Below are 21757 nucleotides of genomic sequence, written 5' to 3'. Positions count from 1 at the left end.
ATGTTGCTTGGATCTGGAATTTTCCCAAGATCCTTAAAACTGCAGTCATTAAGCCTGTCTTAAAGAAGAGCAGTCTTGATGCCACAGTGCTAAATAATTACCGGCCCATCTCAAACCTACTACTACTCAGTTGTCCATTCAAGCATGCAAATCATTTACAACGACAGAAAATGCGCTGCTGTTACAAATTGGAATAAGATGGAAAAGTATCCCTGCACACACAGATTAACTGCACTCTTTTCACTTTTTGATTCTCAGTTTGTTGGCAAGGAATGACTGATGTGGACCCATTTTGGATGAAAACCGTGTTTTGCGTTTGTGGAAATGAGCATCATGGAAGGATGTATGGGCTCTGTGGCGCAATGGATAGCGCATTGGACTTCTAGGCATAATTTGTAAGGGCATTCAAAGGTTGTGGGTTCGAGTCCCACCAGAGTCGCTAATGGTGAGAGAACATACTAGTTTTTTTACAATGGAAAATCTGCTCGCTTTACTATCTGATGAAAGGCACTGCTGAACGAGGTTCAATTGCCAAGTGTGCTTGAAAAAGTAAGCAAATACATCGGCATTATGTCAAATAACATTATCTTGCTTTTTTTCCTCAATATCCAGATTAACTGCAGGATATTGAGTGCGCAATAAATTGGCGAGAGTCGATTGATTGAAAGACTTCCAGTTTTTTATAGCTACATTGGTACAGGGGATTTAGCTCAAAGGTAGAAAGATTGATGCCCTCGCTCTCCATTAAACACAGTTGATTGGACAGGGGCTGAACTTTCGAATGTTGCTGGTTCGCTTTAAAAAAAAAGATATTGCGGCTTGTCGAGTCGCAAATATTTTATTGAGAGGGCTGTTTGTCTCTGTGGCGCAATTGGCCAGCGCGCTCGGCTGTTAACCGGGAGGTTGGTGGTTCGAGCCCACCCAGGGACGATTGGAAGACGTATAGCAGGCAAAATCTATGAGGTGATATTGGTCACTGAATATCTAGCTGAAACAGGTTAGAGTAGCATTTAAGAGGCGCTGTGGCTTAGATGGTCAAAGTGCCTGTCTAGTAAACAGGAGATCCTGGGTTCAAATCCCAGCAGTGCCTTCATGATAGCCTTTCAAGCAAATCAGTTGTTTACAAGTACAGAAAAACTTATCACCCGAAAGAGCTCTTTTACATTTTTTAATTAGAGATTGAAAAGTATCCCTGAATAAACAGAGTGAATGCACTCTTTTCACTCCTTGTTTCTCAGTTTGATGGTAAGGATTGATTGATTGATGTAGACCGTTTTTGGATGACTGTTTTGCTTTGTGAAAAAGGGGAATCAGACAAAAGTTGCAAAGGCATTCAAAGGCTGTGAGTTCGAGACCCACCAGAGTCACTGTTGTAACCCCTGTTATCTACATTGGTAAATAGGAAAGCCTGCTTGTGTTATTAACTGATGAAAGGAACTGCTAAACTTGGTTCAATTACCACAGAATCCCAGTGTGCTATAGGCTGGCCACTGCTTGGTAGGAGTTTCCCGTACGTGAGTGACTGTTCCTTCCTTCCTTCACGTCCCGCTCAACCTCGTCTTCTTCTAAAGAGTTTGGCGCTGTCCTCAGAAGCTTTGGTCTTACTCAGCACCTGAGTGGCCCCACCAAGGGGAAAGGGCACACTCTGGACCTGCTAATGACAAAGCGGGTTAATATTTCAAATTACAGTGTGGTAAATGTTACTTTGATGGTTTCTGTATTTCTCCAGGTGCAATGAGTTTGCAGTCTTCTTTGCAAGACTCAGTTCAGAACATTAAAAATACCATTATTTGCAGATAACAAGCACGCAGCCAGCTAGACAACTGGAGTTAACCCATTTTGCATTTGTGGCTGACAAAACTTTCCAAGAGATCACCACAAGTCTGAGTTCCACTACATGCTGCCTTTATGCATTGCCTACTAGATTTTTAAAGTCTATGGTGAGCAGTCTGTTGGCTCCAATCAATCAAAAAGTCAACATGTTGCTTGGATCTGGAATTTTCCCAAGATCCTTAAAACTGCAGTCATTAAGCCTGTCTTAAAGAAGAGCAGTCTTGATGCCACAGTGCTAAATAATTACCGACCCATCTCAAACCTACTACTACTCAGTTGTCCATTCAAGCATGCAAATCATTTACAACGACAGAAAATGCGCTGCTGTTACAAATTGGAATAAGATGGAAAAGTATCCCTGCACACACAGATTAACTGCACTCTTTTCACTTTTTGATTCTCAGTTTGTTGGCAAGGAATGACTGATGTGGACCCATTTTGGATGAAAACCGTGTTTTGCGTTTGTGGAAATGAGCATCATGGAAGGATGTATGGGCTCTGTGGCGCAATGGATAGCGCATTGGACTTCTAGGCATAATTTGCAAGGGCATTCAAAGGTTGTGGGTTCGAGTCCCACCAGAGTCGCTAATGGTGAGAGAACATACTAGTTTTTTTACAATGGAAAATCTGCCCGCTTTACTATCTGATGAAAGGCACTGCTGAACGAGGTTCAATTGCCAAGTGTGCTTGAAAAAGTAAGCAAATACATCGGCATTATGTCAAATAACATTATCTTGCAATTTTTCCTCAATATCCAGATTAACTGCAGGATATTGAGTGCGCAATAAATTGGCGAGAGTCGATTGATTGAAAGACTTCCAGTTTTTTTATAGCTACATTGGTACAGGGGATTTAGCTCAAAGGTAGAAGATTGATGCCCTCGCTCTCCATTAAACACAGTTGATTGGACAGGGGCTGAACTTTCGAATGTTGCTGGCTCTCTTTAAAAAAAAAGATATTGCGGCTTGTCGACTCGCAAATATTTTATTGAGCGGGCTGTTTGTCTCTGTGGCGCAATTGGCCAGCGCGCTCGGCTGTTAACCGGGAGGTTGGTGGTTCGAGCCCACCCAGGGACGATTGGAAGAGGTATAGCAGGCATAATCTATGAGGTAATATTGGTCACTGAATATGTAGCTGAAACAGGTTGGAGCAGCTTTTAAGAGGCGCTGTGGCTTAGATGGTCAAAGTGCCTGTCTAGTAAACAGCAGATCCTGGGTTCAAATCCCAGCAGTGCCTTCATGATAGCCTTTCAAGCAAATCAGTTGTTTACATGTACAGAAAAACTTATCACCCGAAAGAGCTCTTTTACATTTTTTAATTAGAGATTGAAAAGTATCCCTGAATAAACAGAGTAAATGCACTCTTTTCACTCCTTGTTTCTCAGTTTGATGGTAAGGATTGATTGATTGATGTAGACCGTTTTTGGATGACTGTTTTGCTTTTGTGAAAAAGGGGAATCAGACAAAAGTTGCAAAGGCATTCAAAGGCTGTGAGTTCGAGACCCACCAGAGTCACTGTTTTAACCCCTGTTATCTACATTGGTAAATAGGAAAGCCTGCTTGTGTTATTAACTGATGAAAGGAACTGCTAAATTTGGTTCAATTACCACAGAATCCCAGTGTGCTATAGGCTGGCCACTGCTTGGTAGGAGTTTCCCGTACGTGAGTGACTGTTCCTTCCTTCCTTCACGTCCCGCTCAACCTCGTCTTCTTCTAAAGAGTTTGGCGCTGTCCTCAGAAGCTTTGGTCTTACTCAGCACCTGAGTGGCCCCACCAAGGGCAAAGGGCACACTCTGGACCTGCTAATGACAAAGCGGGTTAATATTTCAAATTACAGTGTGGTAAATGTTACTTTGATGGTTTCTGTATTTCTCCAGGTGCAATGAGTTTGCAGTCTTCTTTGCAAGACTCAGTTCAGAACATTAAAAATACCATTATTTGCAGATAACAAGCACGCAGCCAGCTAGACAACTGGAGTTAACCCATTTTGCATTTGTGGCTGACAAAACTTTCCAAGAGATCACCACAAGTCTGAGTTCCACTACATGCTGCCTTTATGCATTGCCTACTAGATTTTTAAAGTCTATGGTGAGCAGTCTGTTGGCTCCAATCAATCAAAAAGTCAACATGTTGCTTGGATCTGGAATTTTCCCAAGATCCTTAAAACTGCAGTCATTAAGCCTGTCTTAAAGAAGAGCAGTCTTGATGCCACAGTGCTAAATAATTACCGGCCCATCTCAAACCTACTACTACTCAGTTGTCCATTCAAGCATGCAAATCATTTACAACGACAGAAAATGCGCTGCTGTTACAAATTGGAATAAGATGGAAAAGTATCCCTGCACACACAGATTAACTGCACTCTTTTCACTTTTTGATTCTCAGTTTGTTGGCAAGGAATGACTGATGTGGACCCATTTTGGATGAAAACCGTGTTTTGCGTTTGTGGAAATGAGCATCATGGAAGGATGTATGGGCTCTGTGGCGCAATGGATAGCGCATTGGACTTCTAGGCATAATTTGTAAGGGCATTCAAAGGTTGTGGGTTCGAGTCCCACCAGAGTCGCTAATGGTGAGAGAACATACTAGTTTTTTTACAATGGAAAATCTGCTCGCTTTACTATCTGATGAAAGGCACTGCTGAACGAGGTTCAATTGCCAAGTGTGCTTGAAAAAGTAAGCAAATACATCGGCATTATGTCAAATAACATTATCTTGCATTTTTTCCTCAATATCCAGATTAACTGCAGGATATTGAGTGCGCAATAAATTGGCGAGAGTCGATTGATTGAAAGACTTCCAGTTTTTTATAGCTACATTGGTACAGGGCATTTAGCTCAAAGGTAGAAAGATTGATGCCCTCGCTCTCCATTAAACACAGTTGATTGGACAGGGGCTGAACTTTCGAATGTTGCTGGTTCGCTTTAAAAAAAAAGATATTGCGGCTTGTCGAGTCGCAAATATTTTATTGAGTGGGCTGTTTGTCTCTGTGGCGCAATTGGCCAGCGCGCTCGGCTGTTAACCGGGAGGTTGGTGGTTCGAGCCCACCCAGGGACGATTGGAAGAGGTATAGCAGGCATAATCTATGAGGTAATATTGGTCACTGAATATGTAGCTGAAACAGGTTGGAGCAGCTTTTAAGAGGCGCTGTGGCTTAGATGGTCAAAGTGCCTGTCTAGTAAACAGCAGATCCTGGGTTCAAATCCCAGCAGTGCCTTCATGATAGCCTTTCAAGCAAATCAGTTGTTTACATGTACAGAAAAACTTATCACCCGAAAGAGCTCTTTTACATTTTTTAATTAGAGATTGAAAAGTATCCCTGAATAAACAGAGTAAATGCACTCTTTTCACTCCTTGTTTCTCAGTTTGATGGTAAGGATTGATTGATTGATGTAGACCGTTTTTGGATGACTGTTTTGCTTTTGTGAAAAAGGGGAATCAGACAAAAGTTGCAAAGGCATTCAAAGGCTGTGAGTTCGAGACCCACCAGAGTCACTGTTTTAACCCCTGTTATCTACATTGGTAAATAGGAAAGCCTGCTTGTGTTATTAACTGATGAAAGGAACTGCTAAATTTGGTTCAATTACCACAGAATCCCAGTGTGCTATAGGCTGGCCACTGCTTGGTAGGAGTTTCCCGTACGTGAGTGACTGTTCCTTCCTTCCTTCACGTCCCGCTCAACCTCGTCTTCTTCTAAAGAGTTTGGCGCTGTCCTCAGAAGCTTTGGTCTTACTCAGCACCTGAGTGGCCCCACCAAGGGCAAAGGGCACACTCTGGACCTGCTAATGACAAAGCGGGTTAATATTTCAAATTACAGTGTGGTAAATGTTACTTTGATGGTTTCTGTATTTCTCCAGGTGCAATGAGTTTGCAGTCTTCTTTGCAAGACTCAGTTCAGAACATTAAAAATACCATTATTTGCAGATAACAAGCACGCAGCCAGCTAGACAACTGGAGTTAACCCATTTTGCATTTGTGGCTGACAAAACTTTCCAAGAGATCACCACAAGTCTGAGTTCCACTACATGCTGCCTTTATGCATTGCCTACTAGATTTTTAAAGTCTATGGTGAGCAGTCTGTTGGCTCCAATCAATCAAAAAGTCAACATGTTGCTTGGATCTGGAATTTTCCCAAGATCCTTAAAACTGCAGTCATTAAGCCTGTCTTAAAGAAGAGCAGTCTTGATGCCACAGTGCTAAATAATTACCGGCCCATCTCAAACCTACTACTACTCAGTTGTCCATTCAAGCATGCAAATCATTTACAACGACAGAAAATGCGCTGCTGTTACAAATTGGAATAAGATGGAAAAGTATCCCTGCACACACAGATTAACTGCACTCTTTTCACTTTTTGATTCTCAGTTTGTTGGCAAGGAATGACTGATGTGGACCCATTTTGGATGAAAACCGTGTTTTGCGTTTGTGGAAATGAGCATCATGGAAGGATGTATGGGCTCTGTGGCGCAATGGATAGCGCATTGGACTTCTAGGCATAATTTGTAAGGGCATTCAAAGGTTGTGGGTTCGAGTCCCACCAGAGTCGCTAATGGTGAGAGAACATACTAGTTTTTTTACAATGGAAAATCTGCTCGCTTTACTATCTGATGAAAGGCACTGCTGAACGAGGTTCAATTGCCAAGTGTGCTTGAAAAAGTAAGCAAATACATCGGCATTATGTCAAATAACATTATCTTGCATTTTTTCCTCAATATCCAGATTAACTGCAGGATATTGAGTGCGCAATAAATTGGCGAGAGTCGATTGATTGAAAGACTTCCAGTTTTTTATAGCTACATTGGTACAGGGCATTTAGCTCAAAGGTAGAAAGATTGATGCCCTCGCTCTCCATTAAACACAGTTGATTGGACAGGGGCTGAACTTTCGAATGTTGCTGGTTCGCTTTAAAAAAAAAGATATTGCGGCTTGTCGAGTCGCAAATATTTTATTGAGTGGGCTGTTTGTCTCTGTGGCGCAATTGGCCAGCGCGCTCGGCTGTTAACCGGGAGGTTGGTGGTTCGAGCCCACCCAGGGACGATTGGAAGACGTATAGCAGGCAAAATCTATGAGGTGATATTGGTCACTGAATATCTAGCTGAAACAGGTTAGAGTAGCATTTAAGAGGCGCTGTGGCTTAGATGGTCAAAGTGCCTGTCTAGTAAACAGGAGATCCTGGGTTCAAATCCCAGCAGTGCCTTCATGATAGCCTTTCAAGCAAATCAGTTGTTTACATGTACAGAAAAACTTATCACCCGAAAGAGCTCTTTTACATTTTTTAATTAGAGATTGAAAAGTATCCCTGAATAAACAGAGTGAATGCACTCTTTTCACTCCTTGTTTCTCAGTTTGATGGTAAGGATTGATTGATTGATGTAGACCGTTTTTGGATGACTGTTTTGCTTTGTGAAAAAGGGGAATCAGACAAAAGTTGCAAAGGCATTCAAAGGCTGTGAGTTCGAGACCCACCAGAGTCACTGTTGTAACCCCTGTTATCTACATTGGTAAATAGGAAAGCCTGCTTGTGTTATTAACTGATGAAAGGAACTGCTAAACTTGGTTCAATTACCACAGAATCCCAGTGTGCTATAGGCTGGCCACTGCTTGGTAGGAGTTTCCCGTACGTGAGTGACTGTTCCTTCCTTCCTTCACGTCCCGCTCAACCTCGTCTTCTTCTAAAGAGTTTGGCGCTGTCCTCAGAAGCTTTGGTCTTACTCAGCACCTGAGTGGCCCCACCAAGGGGAAAGGGCACACTCTGGACCTGCTAATGACAAAGCGGGTTAATATTTCAAATTACAGTGTGGTAAATGTTACTTTGATGGTTTCTGTATTTCTCCAGGTGCAATGAGTTTGCAGTCTTCTTTGCAAGACTCAGTTCAGAACATTAAAAATACCATTATTTGCAGATAACAAGCACGCAGCCAGCTAGACAACTGGAGTTAACCCATTTTGCATTTGTGGCTGACAAAACTTTCCAAGAGATCACCACAAGTCTGAGTTCCACTACATGCTGCCTTTATGCATTGCCTACTAGATTTTTAAAGTCTATGGTGAGCAGTCTGTTGGCTCCAATCAATCAAAAAGTCAACATGTTGCTTGGATCTGGAATTTTCCCAAGATCCTTAAAACTGCAGTCATTAAGCCTGTCTTAAAGAAGAGCAGTCTTGATGCCACAGTGCTAAATAATTACCGACCCATCTCAAACCTACTACTACTCAGTTGTCCATTCAAGCATGCAAATCATTTACAACGACAGAAAATGCGCTGCTGTTACAAATTGGAATAAGATGGAAAAGTATCCCTGCACACACAGATTAACTGCACTCTTTTCACTTTTTGATTCTCAGTTTGTTGGCAAGGAATGACTGATGTGGACCCATTTTGGATGAAAACCGTGTTTTGCGTTTGTGGAAATGAGCATCATGGAAGGATGTATGGGCTCTGTGGCGCAATGGATAGCGCATTGGACTTCTAGGCATAATTTGTAAGGGCATTCAAAGGTTGTGGGTTCGAGTCCCACCAGAGTCGCTAATGGTGAGAGAACATACTAGTTTTTTTACAATGGAAAATCTGCCCGCTTTACTATCTGATGAAAGGCACTGCTGAACGAGGTTCAATTGCCAAGTGTGCTTGAAAAAGTAAGCAAATACATCGGCATTATTTCAAATAACATTATCTTGCAATTTTTCCTCAATATCCAGATTAACTGCAGGATATTGAGTGCGCAATAAATTGGCGAGAGTCGATTGATTGAAAGACTTCCAGTTTTTTATAGCTACATTGGTACAGGGGATTTAGCTCAAAGGTAGAAGATTGATGCCCTCGCTCTCCATTAAACACAGTTGATTGGACAGGGGCTGAACTTTCGAATGTTGCTGGCTCTCTTTAAAAAAAAAGATATTGCGGCTTGTCGACTCGCAAATATTTTATTGAGCGGGCTGTTTGTCTCTGTGGCGCAATTGGCCAGCGCGCTCGGCTGTTAACCGGGAGGTTGGTGGTTCGAGCCCACCCAGGGACGATTGGAAGAGGTATAGCAGGCAAAATCTATGAGTTAATATTGGTCACTGAATATGTAGCTGAAACAGGTTGGAGCAGCTTTTAAGAGGCGCTGTGGCTTAGATGATCAAAGTGCCTGTCTAGTAAACAGGAGATCCTGGGTTCAAATCCCAGCAGTGCCTTCATGATAGCCTTTCAAGCAAATCAGTTGTTTACATGTACAGAAAAACTTATCACCCGAAAGAGCTCTTTTACATTTTTTAATTAGAGATTGAAAAGTATCCCTGAATAAACAGAGTAAATGCACTCTTTTCACTCCTTGTTTCTCAGTTTGATGGTAAGGATTGATTGATTGATTGATTGATTGATTGATGTAGACCGTTTTTGGATGACTGTTTTGCTTTTGTGAAAAAGGGGAATCAGACAAAAGTTGCAAAGGCATTCAAAGGCTGTGAGTTCGAGACCCACCAGAGTCACTGTTTTAACCCCTGTTATCTACATTGGTAAATAGGAAAGCCTGCTTGTGTTATTAACTGATGAAAGGAACTGCTAAATTTGGTTCAATTACCACAGAATCCCAGTGTGCTATAGGCTGGCCACTGCTTGGTAGGAGTTTCCCGTACGTGAGTGACTGTTCCTTCCTTCCTTCACGTCCCGCTCAACCTCGTCTTCTTCTAAAGAGTTTGGCGCTGTCCTCAGAAGCTTTGGTCTTACTCAGCACCTGAGTGGCCCCACCAAGGGCAAAGGGCACACTCTGGACCTGCTAATGACAAAGCGGGTTAATATTTCAAATTACAGTGTGGTAAATGTTACTTTGATGGTTTCTGTATTTCTCCAGGTGCAATGAGTTTGCAGTCTTCTTTGCAAGACTCAGTTCAGAACATTAAAAATACCATTATTTGCAGATAACAAGCACGCAGCCAGCTAGACAACTGGAGTTAACCCATTTTGCATTTGTGGCTGACAAAACTTTCCAAGAGATCACCACAAGTCTGAGTTCCACTACATGCTGCCTTTATGCATTGCCTACTAGATTTTTAAAGTCTATGGTGAGCAGTCTGTTGGCTCCAATCAATCAAAAAGTCAACATGTTGCTTGGATCTGGAATTTTCCCAAGATCCTTAAAACTGCAGTCATTAAGCCTGTCTTAAAGAAGAGCAGTCTTGATGCCACAGTGCTAAATAATTACCGGCCCATCTCAAACCTACTACTACTCAGTTGTCCATTCAAGCATGCAAATCATTTACAACGACAGAAAATGCGCTGCTGTTACAAATTGGAATAAGATGGAAAAGTATCCCTGCACACACAGATTAACTGCACTCTTTTCACTTTTTGATTCTCAGTTTGTTGGCAAGGAATGACTGATGTGGACCCATTTTGGATGAAAACCGTGTTTTGCGTTTGTGGAAATGAGCATCATGGAAGGATGTATGGGCTCTGTGGCGCAATGGATAGCGCATTGGACTTCTAGGCATAATTTGTAAGGGCATTCAAAGGTTGTGGGTTCGAGTCCCACCAGAGTCGCTAATGGTGAGAGAACATACTAGTTTTTTTACAATGGAAAATCTGCTCGCTTTACTATCTGATGAAAGGCACTGCTGAACGAGGTTCAATTGCCAAGTGTGCTTGAAAAAGTAAGCAAATACATCGGCATTATGTCAAATAACATTATCTTGCATTTTTTCCTCAATATCCAGATTAACTGCAGGATATTGAGTGCGCAATAAATTGGCGAGAGTCGATTGATTGAAAGACTTCCAGTTTTTTATAGCTACATTGGTACAGGGCATTTAGCTCAAAGGTAGAAAGATTGATGCCCTCGCTCTCCATTAAACACAGTTGATTGGACAGGGGCTGAACTTTCGAATGTTGCTGGTTCGCTTTAAAAAAAAAGATATTGCGGCTTGTCGAGTCGCAAATATTTTATTGAGCGGGCTGTTTGTCTCTGTGGCGCAATTGGCCAGCGCGCTCGGCTGTTAACCGGGAGGTTGGTGGTTCGAGCCCACCCAGGGACGATTGGAAGACGTATAGCAGGCAAAATCTATGAGGTGATATTGGTCACTGAATATCTAGCTGAAACAGGTTAGAGTAGCATTTAAGAGGCGCTGTGGCTTAGATGGTCAAAGTGCCTGTCTAGTAAACAGGAGATCCTGGGTTCAAATCCCAGCAGTGCCTTCATGATAGCCTTTCAAGCAAATCAGTTGTTTACATGTACAGAAAAACTTATCACCCGAAAGAGCTCTTTTACATTTTTTAATTAGAGATTGAAAAGTATCCCTGAATAAACAGAGTGAATGCACTCTTTTCACTCCTTGTTTCTCAGTTTGATGGTAAGGATTGATTGATTGATGTAGACCGTTTTTGGATGACTGTTTTGCTTTGTGAAAAAGGGGAATCAGACAAAAGTTGCAAAGGCATTCAAAGGCTGTGAGTTCGAGACCCACCAGAGTCACTGTTGTAACCCCTGTTATCTACATTGGTAAATAGGAAAGCCTGCTTGTGTTATTAACTGATGAAAGGAACTGCTAAACTTGGTTCAATTACCACAGAATCCCAGTGTGCTATAGGCTGGCCACTGCTTGGTAGGAGTTTCCCGTACGTGAGTGACTGTTCCTTCCTTCCTTCACGTCCCGCTCAACCTCGTCTTCTTCTAAAGAGTTTGGCGCTGTCCTCAGAAGCTTTGGTCTTACTCAGCACCTGAGTGGCCCCACCAAGGGGAAAGGGCACACTCTGGACCTGCTAATGACAAAGCGGGTTAATATTTCAAATTACAGTGTGGTAAATGTTACTTTGATGGTTTCTGTATTTCTCCAGGTGCAATGAGTTTGCAGTCTTCTTTGCAAGACTCAGTTCAGAACATTAAAAATACCATTATTTGCAGATAACAAGCACGCAGCCAGCTAGACAACTGGAGTTAACCCATTTTGCATTTGTGGCTGACAAAACTTTCCAAGAGATCACCACAAGTCTGAGTTCCACTACATGCTGCCTTTATGCATTGCCTACTAGATTTTTAAAGTCTATGGTGAGCAGTCTGTTGGCTCCAATCAATCAAAAAGTCAACATGTTGCTTGGATCTGGAATTTTCCCAAGATCCTTAAAACTGCAGTCATTAAGCCTGTCTTAAAGAAGAGCAGTCTTGATGCCACAGTGCTAAATAATTACCGACCCATCTCAAACCTACTACTACTCAGTTGTCCATTCAAGCATGCAAATCATTTACAACGACAGAAAATGCGCTGCTGTTACAAATTGGAATAAGATGGAAAAGTATCCCTGCACACACAGATTAACTGCACTCTTTTCACTTTTTGATTCTCAGTTTGTTGGCAAGGAATGACTGATGTGGACCCATTTTGGATGAAAACCGTGTTTTGCGTTTGTGGAAATGAGCATCATGGAAGGATGTATGGGCTCTGTGGCGCAATGGATAGCGCATTGGACTTCTAGGCATAATTTGCAAGGGCATTCAAAGGTTGTGGGTTCGAGTCCCACCAGAGTCGCTAATGGTGAGAGAACATACTAGTTTTTTTACAATGGAAAATCTGCCCGCTTTACTATCTGATGAAAGGCACTGCTGAACGAGGTTCAATTGCCAAGTGTGCTTGAAAAAGTAAGCAAATACATCGGCATTATTTCAAATAACATTATCTTGCAATTTTTCCTCAATATCCAGATTAACTGCAGGATATTGAGTGCGCAATAAATTGGCGAGAGTCGATTGATTGAAAGACTTCCAGTTTTTTATAGCTACATTGGTACAGGGGATTTAGCTCAAAGGTAGAAGATTGATGCCCTCGCTCTCCATTAAACACAGTTGATTGGACAGGGGCTGAACTTTTGAATGTTGCTGGCTCTCTTTAAAAAAAAAGATATTGCGGCTTGTCGACTCGCAAATATTTTATTGAGCGGGCTGTTTGTCTCTGTGGCGCAATTGGCCAGCGCGCTCGGCTGTTAACCGGGAGGTTGGTGGTTCGAGCCCACCCAGGGACGATTGGAAGAGGTATAGCAGGCAAAATCTATGAGTTAATATTGGTCACTGAATATGTAGCTGAAACAGGTTGGAGCAGCTTTTAAGAGGCGCTGTGGCTTAGATGGTCAAAGTGCCTGTCTAGTAAACAGGAGATCCTGGGTTCAAATCCCAGCAGTGCCTTCATGATAGCCTTTCAAGCAAATCAGTTGTTTACATGTACAGAAAAACTTATCACCCGAAAGAGCTCTTTTACATTTTTTAATTAGAGATTGAAAAGTATCCCTGAATAAACAGAGTAAATGCACTCTTTTCACTCCTTGTTTCTCAGTTTGATGGTAAGGATTGATTGATTGATTGATTGATTGATTGATTGATGTAGACCGTTTTTGGATGACTGTTTTGCTTTTGTGAAAAAGGGGAATCAGACAAAAGTTGCAAAGGCATTCAAAGGCTGTGAGTTCGAGACCCACCAGAGTCACTGTTGTAACCCCTGTTATCTACATTGGTAAATAGGAAAGCCTGCTTGTGTTATTAACTGATGAAAGGAACTGCTAAATTTGGTTCAATTACCACAGAATCCCAGTGTGCTATAGGCTGGCCACTGCTTGGTAGGAGTTTCCCGTACGTGAGTGACTGTTCCTTCCTTCCTTCACGTCCCGCTCAACCTCGTCTTCTTCTAAAGAGTTTGGCGCTGTCCTCAGAAGCTTTGGTCTTACTCAGCACCTGAGTGGCCCCACCAAGGGCAAAGGGCACACTCTGGACCTGCTAATGACAAAGCGGGTTAATATTTCAAATTACAGTGTGGTAAATGTTACTTTGATAGTTTCTGTATTTCTCCAGGTGCAATGAGTTTGCAGTCTTCTTTGCAAGACTCAGTTCAGAACATTAAAAATACCATTATTTGCAGATAACAAGCACGCAGCCAGCTAGACAACTGGAGTTAACCCATTTTGCATTTGTGGCTGACAAAACTTTCCAAGAGATCACCACAAGTCTGAGTTCCACTACATGCTGCCTTTATGCATTGCCTACTAGATTTTTAAAGTCTATGGTGAGCAGTCTGTTGGCTCCAATCAATCAAAAAGTCAACATGTTGCTTGGATCTGGAATTTTCCCAAGATCCTTAAAACTGCAGTCATTAAGCCTGTCTTAAAGAAGAGCAGTCTTGATGCCACAGTGCTAAATAATTACCGGCCCATCTCAAACCTACTACTACTCAGTTGTCCATTCAAGCATGCAAATCATTTACAACGACAGAAAATGCGCTGCTGTTACAAATTGGAATAAGATGGAAAAGTATCCCTGCACACACAGATTAACTGCACTCTTTTCACTTTTTGATTCTCAGTTTGTTGGCAAGGAATGACTGATGTGGACCCATTTTGGATGAAAACCGTGTTTTGCGTTTGTGGAAATGAGCATCATGGAAGGATGTATGGGCTCTGTGGCGCAATGGATAGCGCATTGGACTTCTAGGCATAATTTGCAAGGGCATTCAAAGGTTGTGGGTTCGAGTCCCACCAGAGTCGCTAATGGTGAGAGAACATACTAGTTTTTTTACAATGGAAAATCTGCCCGCTTTACTATCTGATGAAAGGCACTGCTGAACGAGGTTCAATTGCCAAGTGTGCTTGAAAAAGTAAGCAAATACATCGGCATTATGTCAAATAACATTATCTTGCAATTTTTCCTCAATATCCAGATTAACTGCAGGATATTGAGTGCGCAATAAATTGGCGAGAGTCGATTGATTGAAAGACTTCCAGTTTTTTTTATAGCTACATTGGTACAGGGGATTTAGCTCAAAGGTAGAAAGATTGATGCCCTCGCTCTCCATTAAACACAGTTGATTGGACAGGGGCTGAACTTTCGAATGTTGCTGGCTCTCTTTAAAAAAAAAGATATTGCGGCTTGTCGACTCGCAAATATTTTATTGAGCGGGCTGTTTGTCTCTGTGGCGCAATTGGCCAGCGCGCTCGGCTGTTAACCGGGAGGTTGGTGGTTCGAGCCCACCCAGGGACGATTGGAAGAGGTATGGCAGGCAAAATCTAAAGGTAATATTGGTCACTGAATATGTAGCTGAAACAGGTTGGAGCAGCTTTTAAGAGGCGCTGTGGCTTAGATGGTCAAAGTGCCTGTCTAGTAAACAGGAGATCCTGGGTTCAAATCCCAGCAGTGCCTTCATGATAGCCTTTCAAGCAAATCAGTTGTTTACATGTACAGAAAAACTTATCACCCGAAAGAGCTCTTTTACATTTTTTAATTAGAGATTGAAAAGTATCCCTGAATAAACAGAGTAAATGCACTCTTTTCACTCCTTGTTTCTCAGTTTGATGGTAAGGATTGATTGATTGATTGATTGATGTAGACCGTTTTTGGATGACTGTTTTGCTTTTGTGAAAAAGGGGAATCAGACAAAAGTTGCAAAGGCATTCAAAGGCTGTGAGTTCGAGACCCACCAGAGTCACTGTTGTAACCCCTGTTATCTACATTGGTAAATAGGAAAGCCTGCTTGTGTTATTAACTGATGAAAGGAACTGCTAAATTTGGTTCAATTACCACAGAATCCCAGTGTGCTATAGGCTGGCCACTGCTTGGTAGGAGTTTCCCGTACGTGAGTGACTGTTCCTTCCTTCCTTCACGTCCCGCTCAACCTCGTCTTCTTCTAAAGAGTTTGGCGCTGTCCTCAGAAGCTTTGGTCTTACTCAGCACCTGAGTGGCCCCACCAAGGGCAAAGGGCACACTCTGGACCTGCTAATGACAAAGCGGGTTAATATTTCAAATTACAGTGTGGTAAATGTTACTTTGATGGTTTCTGTATTTCTCCAGGTGCAATGAGTTTGCAGTCTTCTTTGCAAGACTCAGTTCAGAACATTAAAAATACCATTATTTGCAGATAACAAGCACGCAGCCAGCTAGACAACTGGAGTTAACCCATTTTGCATTTGTGGCTGACAAAACTTTCCAAGAGATCACCACAAGTCTGAGTTCCACTACATGCTGCCTTTATGCATTGCCTACTAGATTTTTAAAGTCTATGGTGAGCAGTCTGTTGGCTCCAATCAATCAAAAAGTCAACATGTTGCTTGGATCTGGAATTTTCCCAAGATCCTTAAAACTGCAGTCATTAAGCCTGTCTTAAAGAAGAGCAGTCTTGATGCCACAGTGCTAAATAATTACCGGCCCATCTCAAACCTACTACTACTCAGTTGTCCATTCAAGCATGCAAATCATTTACAACGACAGAAAATGCGCTGCTGTTACAAATTGGAATAAGATGGAAAAGTATCCCTGCACACACAGATTAACTGCACTCTTTTCACTTTTTGATTCTCAGTTTGTTGGCAAGGAATGACTGATGTGGACCCATTTTGGATGAAAACCGTGTTTTGCGTTTGTGGAAATGAGCATCATGGAAGGATGTATGGGCTCTGTGGCGCAATGGATAGCGCATTGGACTTCTAGGCATAATTTGCAAGGGCATTCAAAGGTTGTGGGTTCGATTCCCACCAGAGTCGCTAATGGTGAGAGAACATACTAGTTTTTTTACAATGGAAAATCTGCCCGCTTTACTATCTGATGAAAGGCACTGCTGAACGAGGTTCAATTGCCAAGTGTGCTTGAAAAAGTAAGCAAATACATCGGCATTATGTCAAATAACATTATCTTGCAATTTTTCCTCAATATCCAGATTAACTGCAGGATATTGAGTGCGCAATAAATTGGCGAGAGTCGATTGATTGAAAGACTTCCAGTTTTTTTATAGCTACATTGGTACAGGGGATTTAGCTCAAAGGTAGAAAGATTGATGCCCTCGCTCTCCATTAAACACAGTTGATTGGACAGGGGCTGAACTTTCGAATGTTGCTGGCTCTCTTTAAAAAAAAAGATATTGCGGCTTGTCGACTCGCAAATATTTTATTGAGCGGGCTGTTTGTCTCTGTGGCGCAATTGGCCAGCGCGCTCGGCTGTTAACCGGGAGGTTGGTGGTTCGAGCCCACCCAGGGACGATTGGAAGAGGTATAGCAGGCAAAATCTAAAGGTAATATTGGTCACTGAATATGTAGCTGAAACAGGTTGGAGCAGCTTTTAAGAGGCGCTGTGGCTTAGATGGTCAAAGTGCCTGTCTAGTAAACAGGAGATCCTGGGTTCAAATCCCAGCAGTGCCTTCATGATAGCCTTTCAAGCAAATCAGTTGTTTACATGTACAGAAAAACTTATCACCCGAAAGAGCTCTTTTACATTTTTTAATTAGAGATTGAAAAGTATCCCTGAATAAACAGAGTAAATGCACTCTTTTCACTCCTTGTTTCTCAGTTTGATGGTAAGGATTGATTGATTGATTGATTGATGTAGACCGTTTTTGGATGACTGTTTTGCTTTTGTGAAAAAGGGGAATCAGACAAAAGTTGCAAAGGCATTCAAAGGCTGTGAGTTCGAGACCCACCAGAGTCACTGTTGTAACCCCTGTTATCTACATTGGTAAATAGGAAAGCCTGCTTGTGTTATTAACTGATGAAAGGAACTGCTAAATTTGGTTCAATTACCACAGAATCCCAGTGTGCTATAGGCTGGCCACTGCTTGGTAGGAGTTTCCCGTACGTGAGTGACTGTTCCTTCCTTCCTTCACGTCCCGCTCAACCTCGTCTTCTTCTAAAGAGTTTGGCGCTGTCCTCAGAAGCTTTGGTCTTACTCAGCACCTGAGTGGCCCCACCAAGGGCAAAGGGCACACTCTGGACCTGCTAATGACAAAGCGGGTTAATATTTCAAATTACAGTGTGGTAAATGTTACTTTGATGGTTTCTGTATTTCTCCAGGTGCAATGAGTTTGCAGTCTTCTTTGCAAGACTCAGTTCAGAACATTAAAAATACCATTATTTGCAGATAACAAGCACGCAGCCAGCTAGACAACTGGAGTTAACCCATTTTGCATTTGTGGCTGACAAAACTTTCCAAGAGATCACCACAAGTCTGAGTTCCACTACATGCTGCCTTTATGCATTGCCTACTAGATTTTTAAAGTCTATGGTGAGCAGTCTGTTGGCTCCAATCAATCAAAAAGTCAACATGTTGCTTGGATCTGGAATTTTCCCAAGATCCTTAAAACTGCAGTCATTAAGCCTGTCTTAAAGAAGAGCAGTCTTGATGCCACAGTGCTAAATAATTACCGGCCCATCTCAAACCTACTACTACTCAGTTGTCCATTCAAGCATGCAAATTATTTACAACGACAGAAAATGCGCTGCTGTTACAAATTGGAATAAGATGGAAAAGTATCCCTACACACACAGATTAACTGCACTCTTTTCACTTTTTGATTCTCAGTTTGTTGGCAAGGAATGACTGATGTGGACCCATTTTGGATGAAAACCGTGTTTTGCGTTTGTGGAAATGAGCATCATGGAAGGATGTATGGGCTCTGTGGCGCAATGGATAGCGCATTGGACTTCAAGGCATAATTTGCAAGGCTCACCCTCACGCTGGACACAGCGCCAGATGATATATTTGGTCGGACTCCGGTCCCTTCCTCGTCTCTGAGTTTGTCAGCCGGCGCGAACCCCTGTGGTGAGTGCTGGGCCGTTCCCTTGGTACTCCAGTCAGAGTACCAAGGGCACGGACTTCCAAGGTATAGTACCAAGGGCACGGACCTCCAGGGGGCTGAACCAAGGGTGTGTAGCCCGTGTTGGGGTGCTTAAGTGTGGGTCCCCGGGTTCGAAGGGAGAGCCTGGTCCCCGGTGGTCATCCCCGGAGTCCCAGAGCCCGCGACCCGGAGAAGAGTGGCCCGTCCCCAGACTGAGTTTGGGGGAATGCGGGGTGCTCTGGAGGTGCTCCATGGGTTCCAGGGGGTATTCAGCGGAGGCCATGCCCGGCCGGAGTGGCCCTTCCCCGGGGTGAGTCTGGAGGAGTGGGGGGTGGCTCTGGAGGTGCTCCGGGGGCTCCAGGGGTTCCAGGGGGTGCTGCGGAGGCCACGCCCAGCCAGAGTTGCCCTTCCCCGGGGTGAGTCTGGAGGAGTGGGGGGTGGCTCTGGAGGTGCTCCGGGGGCTCCAGGGGTTCCAGGGGGTGCTCAGTGGAGGCCATACCCAGCCAGAGTGGCCCTTCCCTGGGGTGAGTCTGGAGGAGTGGGGGGTGGCTCTGGAGGTGCTCCGGGGGCTCCAGGGGTTCCAGGGGGTGCTCAGTGGAGGCCATGCCCAGCCAGAGTGGCCCTTCCCCGGGGTGAGTCTGGAGGAGTGGGGGGGTGGCTCTGGAGGTGCTCCGGGGGCTCCAGGGGTTCAAGGGGGTGCTCAGTGGAGGTCATGAGTAGTCTGTTGGCTCCAATCAATCAAAAAGTCAACATGTTGCTTGGATCTGGAATTTTCCCAAGAGCCTTAAAACTGCAGTCATTAAGCCTCTCTTAAAGAAGAGCAGTCTTGATGCCACAGTGCTAAATAATTACCGGCCCATCTCAAACCTACTACTACTCAGTTGTCCATTCAAGCATGCAAATTATTTACAACGACAGAAAATGCGCTGCTGTTACAAATTGGAATAAGATGGAAAAGTATCCCTGCACACACAGATTAACTGCACTCTTTTCACTTTTTGATTCTCAGTTTGTTGGCAAGGAATGACTGATGTGGATCCATTTTGGATGAAAACCGTGTTTTGTGTTTGTGGAAATGAGCATCATGGAAGGATGTATGGGCGCTGTGGCGCAATGGATAGCGCATTGGACTTCTAGGTATAATTTGCAAGGGCATTCAAAGGTTGTGGGTTCGCGTCCCACCAGAGTCGCTAATGGTGAGAGAACACATTTTTTTTTTACAATGGAAAATCTGCTCGCTTTACTATCTGATGAAAGGCACTGCTGAACGAGGTTCAATTGCCAAGTGTGCTTGAAAAAGTAAGCAAATACATCGGCATTATGTCAAATAACATTATTTTGCAATTTTTCCTCAATATCCAGATTAACTGCAGTATATTGAGTGCACAATAAATTGGCGAGAGTCGATTGATTGAAAGACTTCCAGTTTTTTTATAGCTACATTGGTACAGGGGATTTAGCTCAAAGGTAGAAAGATTGATGCCCTCGCTCTCCATTAAACGCAGTTGATTGGACAGGGGCTGAACTTTCGAATGTTGCTGGCTCGCTTTAAAAAAAACATATTGCGGCTTGTCAAGGTGCAAATATTTTATTAAGCGGGCTGTTTGTCTCTGTGGCGCAATTGGCCAGTGCGCTCGGCTGTTAACCGGGAGGTTGGTGGTTCGAGCCCACCCAGGGACGATTGGAAGAGCTATTGCACACGCAAAATCTATGAAGTAACATTGGTCACTGAATATCTAGCTGAAACAGGTTAAAGTAGCATTTAAGAGGCGCTGTGGCTTAGATGGTCAAAGTGCCTGTCTAGTAAACAGGAAATCCTGGGTTTAAATCCCAGCAGTGCTTTCATAATAGCCTTTCAAGCAAATCAGTTGTTTACATGTACAGAAAAACTTATCACCCGAAAGAGCTCTTTTACAATTTGCAATTAGAGATTGAAAAGTATCCCTGAATAAGTACCCTGAAGAGTAAATGCACTCTTTTCACTCCTTGTTTCTCAGTTTTTTGGTAAGGAATGATTGATGTAGACCGTTTTCGGATGACTGTTTTGCTTTTGTGAAAAAGGGGAATCAGGCAAAAGTTGCAAAGGCATTCAAAGGCTGTGAGTTCGAGACCCACCAGAGTCACAGAATCAGAGACCCCCCCCACGGCCCATGGACAAGGGTGGGTGGGGGTGTATCACAGACCCCCCATCGACGAGGGACCCCCCGTAGATGGAGGCTTTGTATCGCTGACCCCCCCCGTGGACGGAGGAGGGGTCTCGCTTTACTCTCTCTCTCTCTCTTTTTCTCTCTACTTCTTCATCATAAGGACACAATTGTTATATTTATTATTATTATTTTTTTCATCATTATTTAAAATAAAATAAAAATTGACACCATAGCAAGGCAAGGGCGGCAACAGCAGCGATCGTAAGGTCGACAGATACTTAGGTCCGAGCGCAGTGCGGGCAGTAGCTGAGGGCGCACTTGCCACACACGTGTACGAGGCACCCTCGGCACACGTTCGTCGTTTTAGTGTCCTTGCTCCTGGGGCATATTCGGCACCTCTTCTTCTTCGCGGGTACAGCCGCACGCGGGTTCTCTTCTTCCTCTCCCCCCCCTCTCTCCCCTCTCCTCTCCCCTCTCCCCTCTCTTCTTCCCTCTTCCGAGATGTCCCCGATGACGCCGGGGCGCGGGTCCTCCTCCCCCCTCCCGCGACGAGCGCGCTCCCCAGCTGCTCCATGAACAGCCTGCGTCTGTGGCGTTTGCCGACCATCCACGTCGGGTTCAGCTCCCGCCACAGGACGAAAGCGTTGTACGCGGACACGTCGATCATGTTGTGGAACAGGACGAGGGGCCAGCGGCAGGTTTTCCTCCTGCAGCTGTAGGTACCCGTCACCTTGTCCAGGTTGTCCACGCCTCCCTTGGTGCGATTGTAATGCAACACGGCCGCCGGTTTGCTCGGAGGATCGCCGTCTCCGTAGTTGGCGCGGCACCGTGGTGAGGATCAGCACGTTCTTGCTCTTCTTCGCCAGGTAGGACCGAGGGGACTCCGTTTGTCGCCGTAGCCGTGGAAGAGGTCCCCGGCGCGGTCTCGCCCAACGTGAACGCGAAGACGGAGGACGCGACCGCCCTGCGCTTCGTGTCGACCAGTTCCCGCGGGATCTCGCTCCTGTTGGCGCGCAGCGTCCCCAGCAGGGTGAGGCCGTCCCTCTCGAAGAATAGCCTTCGGGCGAGCTCGTACGAGGTGAAGAAGTTGTCGCACGTGACGTTGCGGCCCCCCCCGACCCCCAGTCCCAGTGCCTCGGAGAGATCGAGCATGACCCGCGTGGCCAGGCTCTTCTCCGGAGGCGCGCGCTTATCGGATTTCCCGGTGTAAACCTGCATCTTCCAGGCG

General features: G+C 44.1%; 27 non-coding genes across 27 annotated transcripts; all 27 read left to right on the top strand.

Annotated features, from left to right (window-relative positions):
* The first annotated feature begins 348 nt into the window (after positions 1-348).
* trnar-ucu (transfer RNA arginine (anticodon UCU)) lies at positions 349-439 on the top strand. Its single transcript is given in 2 exon segments — positions 349-385; positions 404-439. It is a non-coding gene; the product is annotated as a tRNA-Arg (tRNA).
* A 417-nt stretch (positions 440-856) lies between these two features.
* On the top strand, positions 857-930 carry trnan-guu (transfer RNA asparagine (anticodon GUU)). Its single transcript has one exon. It is a non-coding gene; the product is annotated as a tRNA-Asn (tRNA).
* Positions 931-1016: 86 nt separating this feature from the next.
* trnat-agu (transfer RNA threonine (anticodon AGU)) lies at positions 1017-1090 on the top strand. The gene has a single exon. It is a non-coding gene; the product is annotated as a tRNA-Thr (tRNA).
* Positions 1091-2327: 1237 nt separating this feature from the next.
* On the top strand, positions 2328-2418 carry trnar-ucu (transfer RNA arginine (anticodon UCU)). The gene is given in 2 exon segments: positions 2328-2364; positions 2383-2418. It is a non-coding gene; the product is annotated as a tRNA-Arg (tRNA).
* Positions 2419-2835: 417 nt separating this feature from the next.
* trnan-guu (transfer RNA asparagine (anticodon GUU)) lies at positions 2836-2909 on the top strand. The gene has a single exon. It is a non-coding gene; the product is annotated as a tRNA-Asn (tRNA).
* An 86-nt stretch (positions 2910-2995) lies between these two features.
* Positions 2996-3069, top strand: trnat-agu (transfer RNA threonine (anticodon AGU)). The gene has a single exon. It is a non-coding gene; the product is annotated as a tRNA-Thr (tRNA).
* A 1238-nt stretch (positions 3070-4307) lies between these two features.
* trnar-ucu (transfer RNA arginine (anticodon UCU)) lies at positions 4308-4398 on the top strand. Its single transcript is given in 2 exon segments — positions 4308-4344; positions 4363-4398. It is a non-coding gene; the product is annotated as a tRNA-Arg (tRNA).
* A 417-nt stretch (positions 4399-4815) lies between these two features.
* trnan-guu (transfer RNA asparagine (anticodon GUU)) lies at positions 4816-4889 on the top strand. The gene has a single exon. It is a non-coding gene; the product is annotated as a tRNA-Asn (tRNA).
* An 86-nt stretch (positions 4890-4975) lies between these two features.
* trnat-agu (transfer RNA threonine (anticodon AGU)) lies at positions 4976-5049 on the top strand. Its single transcript has one exon. It is a non-coding gene; the product is annotated as a tRNA-Thr (tRNA).
* A 1238-nt stretch (positions 5050-6287) lies between these two features.
* trnar-ucu (transfer RNA arginine (anticodon UCU)) lies at positions 6288-6378 on the top strand. Its single transcript is given in 2 exon segments — positions 6288-6324; positions 6343-6378. It is a non-coding gene; the product is annotated as a tRNA-Arg (tRNA).
* Positions 6379-6795: 417 nt separating this feature from the next.
* trnan-guu (transfer RNA asparagine (anticodon GUU)) lies at positions 6796-6869 on the top strand. The gene has a single exon. It is a non-coding gene; the product is annotated as a tRNA-Asn (tRNA).
* Positions 6870-6955: 86 nt separating this feature from the next.
* On the top strand, positions 6956-7029 carry trnat-agu (transfer RNA threonine (anticodon AGU)). Its single transcript has one exon. It is a non-coding gene; the product is annotated as a tRNA-Thr (tRNA).
* A 1237-nt stretch (positions 7030-8266) lies between these two features.
* trnar-ucu (transfer RNA arginine (anticodon UCU)) lies at positions 8267-8357 on the top strand. Its single transcript is given in 2 exon segments — positions 8267-8303; positions 8322-8357. It is a non-coding gene; the product is annotated as a tRNA-Arg (tRNA).
* Positions 8358-8773: 416 nt separating this feature from the next.
* Positions 8774-8847, top strand: trnan-guu (transfer RNA asparagine (anticodon GUU)). Its single transcript has one exon. It is a non-coding gene; the product is annotated as a tRNA-Asn (tRNA).
* Positions 8848-8933: 86 nt separating this feature from the next.
* On the top strand, positions 8934-9007 carry trnat-agu (transfer RNA threonine (anticodon AGU)). The gene has a single exon. It is a non-coding gene; the product is annotated as a tRNA-Thr (tRNA).
* Positions 9008-10261: 1254 nt separating this feature from the next.
* trnar-ucu (transfer RNA arginine (anticodon UCU)) lies at positions 10262-10352 on the top strand. The gene is given in 2 exon segments: positions 10262-10298; positions 10317-10352. It is a non-coding gene; the product is annotated as a tRNA-Arg (tRNA).
* A 417-nt stretch (positions 10353-10769) lies between these two features.
* trnan-guu (transfer RNA asparagine (anticodon GUU)) lies at positions 10770-10843 on the top strand. The gene has a single exon. It is a non-coding gene; the product is annotated as a tRNA-Asn (tRNA).
* Positions 10844-10929: 86 nt separating this feature from the next.
* On the top strand, positions 10930-11003 carry trnat-agu (transfer RNA threonine (anticodon AGU)). The gene has a single exon. It is a non-coding gene; the product is annotated as a tRNA-Thr (tRNA).
* A 1237-nt stretch (positions 11004-12240) lies between these two features.
* Positions 12241-12331, top strand: trnar-ucu (transfer RNA arginine (anticodon UCU)). The gene is given in 2 exon segments: positions 12241-12277; positions 12296-12331. It is a non-coding gene; the product is annotated as a tRNA-Arg (tRNA).
* A 416-nt stretch (positions 12332-12747) lies between these two features.
* Positions 12748-12821, top strand: trnan-guu (transfer RNA asparagine (anticodon GUU)). Its single transcript has one exon. It is a non-coding gene; the product is annotated as a tRNA-Asn (tRNA).
* An 86-nt stretch (positions 12822-12907) lies between these two features.
* trnat-agu (transfer RNA threonine (anticodon AGU)) lies at positions 12908-12981 on the top strand. Its single transcript has one exon. It is a non-coding gene; the product is annotated as a tRNA-Thr (tRNA).
* Positions 12982-14239: 1258 nt separating this feature from the next.
* On the top strand, positions 14240-14330 carry trnar-ucu (transfer RNA arginine (anticodon UCU)). The gene is given in 2 exon segments: positions 14240-14276; positions 14295-14330. It is a non-coding gene; the product is annotated as a tRNA-Arg (tRNA).
* Positions 14331-14749: 419 nt separating this feature from the next.
* On the top strand, positions 14750-14823 carry trnan-guu (transfer RNA asparagine (anticodon GUU)). The gene has a single exon. It is a non-coding gene; the product is annotated as a tRNA-Asn (tRNA).
* An 85-nt stretch (positions 14824-14908) lies between these two features.
* Positions 14909-14982, top strand: trnat-agu (transfer RNA threonine (anticodon AGU)). The gene has a single exon. It is a non-coding gene; the product is annotated as a tRNA-Thr (tRNA).
* A 1246-nt stretch (positions 14983-16228) lies between these two features.
* trnar-ucu (transfer RNA arginine (anticodon UCU)) lies at positions 16229-16319 on the top strand. Its single transcript is given in 2 exon segments — positions 16229-16265; positions 16284-16319. It is a non-coding gene; the product is annotated as a tRNA-Arg (tRNA).
* A 418-nt stretch (positions 16320-16737) lies between these two features.
* On the top strand, positions 16738-16811 carry trnan-guu (transfer RNA asparagine (anticodon GUU)). The gene has a single exon. It is a non-coding gene; the product is annotated as a tRNA-Asn (tRNA).
* Positions 16812-16896: 85 nt separating this feature from the next.
* On the top strand, positions 16897-16970 carry trnat-agu (transfer RNA threonine (anticodon AGU)). Its single transcript has one exon. It is a non-coding gene; the product is annotated as a tRNA-Thr (tRNA).
* The last annotated feature ends 4787 nt before the right edge of the window (positions 16971-21757 follow it).

The sequence above is a fragment of the Eucyclogobius newberryi genome, unplaced genomic scaffold (assembly GCF_026437365.1).
Source record: "Eucyclogobius newberryi isolate DKJ021-1_F unplaced genomic scaffold, fEucNew1.0.hap1 SCAF_29, whole genome shotgun sequence".
Classification (NCBI taxonomy): domain Eukaryota; kingdom Metazoa; phylum Chordata; class Actinopteri; order Gobiiformes; family Gobiidae; genus Eucyclogobius; species Eucyclogobius newberryi.
This window is presented reverse-complemented; position numbering and strand designations above follow the sequence as displayed.